This window comes from Monodon monoceros, unplaced genomic scaffold (genome assembly GCF_005190385.1).
Source record: "Monodon monoceros isolate NGI ecotype Baffin Bay Population unplaced genomic scaffold, NGI_Narwhal_1 Super_Scaffold_12, whole genome shotgun sequence".
In the NCBI taxonomy this organism is placed as follows: Eukaryota; Metazoa; Chordata; class Mammalia; order Artiodactyla; family Monodontidae; genus Monodon; species Monodon monoceros.
Window position 1 is genome coordinate 5218934 of NW_021703768.1, and position 4472 is coordinate 5223405.

The following is a 4472-nucleotide window of genomic DNA, read 5'->3' on the forward strand; positions in this document are numbered from 1 at the left end:
CAGGCCACATGGGACTCCAGTGACCTCCACTGTTAGGTGGGGAAGGAGCTCCAGAAGCTTCTCTCTCTCCAGTGAGGAAGGAAGGCTGCTCTCTGTGCCCCACAGGAATGTGGTCAGTCCCAGACCACGTTTCTGAAGAGTCATCTGTCATGTTGAGCAGTCAAATACCATCAAAGTAAATCATGACTAAAGAAGCTGGGATGATACAAAACACTGGGTCCAACACATACATTTAAATGTTTTAAGTGATCATCTCTTCATGGTAGAGCTAATGATAATTAGGACCTATTTTATTTTATTTTTTGTATTTATTTATTTAACCTAGATTTTCCTTTTTTTAAATAATCATTAAATTACTCATTTTTTATTATTTTTATATATATTTTGTCGAAGTATAGTTGATTTACAATGTTGTGTTCATCACAGGTGTACAACAAAGTGATTCAGTTATACATATACTTATATTCATTCTTTTTTAGATTCCTTTCTCATACAGGCTATCACAGAATATTGAGTAGAGTTCCCTGTGCTATATAGTAGGTCCTTGTTGCTTATCTATCTTATATATAGTAGTGTGTGTATGTTCATCCCAAGCTCCTGATTTATGTGCCCCCCTAATGTTTCCCCTTTGGTAACCACAAGTATGTTTTCAATATCTGTAAGTTTGTTCCTGTTTTGTAAATAGGTTTAACTGTATCATTTTTTAAAATTAGATTCCACATATGAGAGATACCACATGATATTTGTCTTTGTCTGACTTCCCTCACTTAGTATGATAATCCCTATATGTATTCCTTTTGAACATTTTGAATGCTTAGGAAATAGAAGAATGCATACAAATGTTTAATATACACTTAGGTGATGTAGTGGATACACCCTCAGTTGACTCCAGCCCAGTGATTTATGTCCTATGTCATCTCCTCCTCTTGAGTGTGAGTGGGGTTTGTGACTTACATTTGAATGACAGAATATGGCAAAGGTGATGGGCTGTCATGTCTATGGTTATATATTATGTAAGACTCTGCCTTGGCAGGCTAGAGGAAGAGAGAATATCCCTTGCTGACTTTGAAGAAGTGAGCTGCCATCTCTTGGGACCACCTGCAAGAGGGCCATGTGGCAGGGAAGCACAGGGCAGCCTATAGGAGCTGAGAGTGGTCCCCCACTGACAGCTGGCAACAAGGTGGAGACCTCAGCCCTACAACCTCAAGGAACTAGATTATGCCAATAATCTAAAGAACTTGGAAGCAGATCTTTCCCCACTTGAGCCTCTGATGAGACCGATGCTCTACCTGGCACTTGATTGCAGCCTGGTGAGACCCAAGGAAAGGACCCAGCCGGGCTGCGCCTGGACTTCTGACCTGCAGAGAGCATGGGATCACTGATATGTGCTGTTTGAGGTGAGTTGTTAGCCAGCAATAGATGACTAATACAGGCAGCTTCCTCTCCTTTGAGAACACATGAACAAGATAACCTCCATAAGAGGTTTATAATCTCCATCAGAGATTTCATAAAATAAAAATAAAATTCAGAGCAACTTGTAGCCAGTTAAGTCATCTACCTGTCAGCGTTTACTGTCATCACTGATGTTAGGAATGAACTAATGGGCTAAAAAAGCGAAGCTAATGAGCTTCAAAGTCTTCATATAGCAAAGAATCAGTCAATATACTATATTTATATAGTGTATATACTGTGCGTTTTATGTGGATATAACAATTACTGTATAGTATAACACAGGAAATAGTAGTGTGTATTTTGGCAAGGTTTGGCCATAAAAGGAGGAAGGGAAGAGGATTTTATCATGACCATCACTTGCCCAAACATTCTGGTAGTTTAGGAACGTGCTATACTAAACAGAAACAGTGGGTGGGTTCTTAACCTTGGTTCCACCCATCATTTCCCAACTAAATTCTCTGAAATGGTGACAACAAACTGTACCTAAATCTTCAGGCAAGAGGGCCCTCTGTGACTGCTTTGGGGTGTTCACACATTCCAAGGATTCCCTGAGACCAGCCTGCCCCATAGCCTGTGCTTCTGGGCTGCAGTGGACACTCATCCTCCCTGCTGCCAGGTCTGTGCCACCTCTCAGCTGTCCAAACGTTGGTCAACCACCCTGATCCAGCTGCTCAAACTGTCCCCACGGCTTTCCTCCACTGCCCTATATGCCAGTGACTGGTGACCCATGAGGTTTCCAGTCCTGGCTGCTTGCTGTGCCAAGCCTGGCCCGATCATTGTTCTGTGTCTCTGTTGCATGCAGTGCTTGGAGGAGGCTCAGAACTACTCATTGTCAGAAGAAAAGAAAGGTACACAGGGCAGGAGCCTGCCACACCTGGAAAGAGGAGGGCTGTACCCCTTCACAGAGGTGCATCTTTCCAGGTGGGTAGCCAACCAGGCCAGGGCTGCCTTTAGTGTTAAGGGAAGATGTTCCCAATGATGACTCCAAACCACGTGTCCAGTAAAGATTTTAAAATGCTGGTTGTTCCTACAGTGATGGGAAGCTGCTCTCTTATTAAGGGGAAAGGAGATGGGTCTTTTTACAGCACCATGTGAAAACAGAGTTCTGGAAAACTGCTTTGGAGAATGTCGTTTTTAAATTAAATATTTTAAGTAATTAGGACAAAGAAGTCTATCCAGGAATAATTTTTTTAACAGCTTTATTGGAGTATAATTGCTTTACTATGGTGTGTTAGTTTCTGCTGTACAAAAAAGTGAATCAGCTATATGTATACATATATCCCCATATCCCCTCCCTCTTGCATCTCCATCCCACCCTCCCTATCCCACCCCTCTAGGTAGACACAAAGCACCGAGCTGATCTCCCTGTGCTATGCAGCTCCTTCCCACTATCTATTTTACGTTTGGTAGTATGTATATATGTCCATGCCACTCTCTCACTTCGTCCCAGCTTCCCCTTCCCCTTCCCCTTCCCCATGTCCTCAAGTCCATTCTCTACATCTGTGTCTTTATCCCTGTCCTGCCCTTAGGTTCTTCAGAACCATTTTTTTTTTTTTTAAGATTCCATATATATGTGTTAGCATAGGTATTTCTTTTTCTCTTTCTGACTTACTTCACTCTGTATGACAGTCTCTAGGTCCATCCACCTCACTACAAATAACTCAGTTTCGTTTCTTTTTATGGCTGAGTCATATTCCATTGGATATATGCGCCACATCTTCTTTATCCATTCATCTGTCGATGGACACCTAGGTTGCTTCCATGTCCTTAGCCAGGAATAATTGAGATCTTCAGAAAATTTATCGGAATTTTCCAAAACTAAGGAAAAGGTACATGATCAAAAATAAGATTATATAGAAATGGCTCATTATAAAAGATTTGGTAAATAACTTTCGAAGAAAGAGAACATTTTGACAGGAAAAATATAGCAGTACAAGCCCTTGATCCCATGCGTCCTCAGCTGTTGTTTAGAACCATTATCGTGTTTGAGATACACTTGGGAGAACTGGTGTTACGCCGAAGCTATACAAAGCACAGAAGGTCTGAGCTGAACCACTGGGATTGACCAGTATAACCTTGCAAATGGCCATTGTCTTCATACTGATGGGCAACCAAGGCTAAGATCCCTCTTTAGCGAACGCCCTACGATCCTCACTGGTGTGTGGGGCAGAAGAAGTACACTGCCTTCAAAGCTGACTTCAACAAGCCTAGCTGCATTCATTATGTGTGTATTCCTCTCTCTAACAAACCTCCCTCTGATAAGAATACCTGAGGCTACATTTAGAGCCCTCCTGGATAATCAAGAAAAATCTTCTCCCCCCAAGATCCTTAACCTAAACACATCTGCAAATCCCTTTTGCCATACAAAGTAACAGGGATGGGATGTGGATAAACTTAGGAGCCATTACTCAGCCCACCACACCAAAATGATACCAAGAGCCTGGGTGCTTGGCCAGGATGACTGTGCAACCACCCTGCATGTGGCCCCTGATGGTCCTCAGAGACACACATCTTCAACACAGGACACAGAGCAGTGAGATGACAGGAAGGACCTGGGCATTGAGGCATCCATGCTGCTGAATGTTGGCTCCCTGAAAGTCCCACCCATGCAGGCTGATGACAGAGCAAAGCTGAGTTTGTTGCTCACTAAGGTACAGGCAAGCACTACCTTGATTATCTTAGATTTGTCTTGGACGGGGTGAGGCAAAGTCGGGATATTTACGAGATTTCTGGTGTCTGGTTTAAGGCTGGTCTTTCAAAGTGGAGTGGGGTGGGATTAGTATTGCTTAAAGCTCATGATATAATAGTTTAGGAGAGGCAGACTCAGCATGTCTTGAGGGCATATAATCATCCACCATTATCCATTGCAAATCGAGTAGCCTAATGTCCACTTAAATTAATATTGAGGAAGCTCCTGAAATTAGCAATAAAGTTATTTGCAAGTTTTATCCTCCTGGGCAAGAGTTATCTGGAAAGGTGAAGTCAGGTTGGTTTAGACAGCGGAATGGTAAACCGATGTT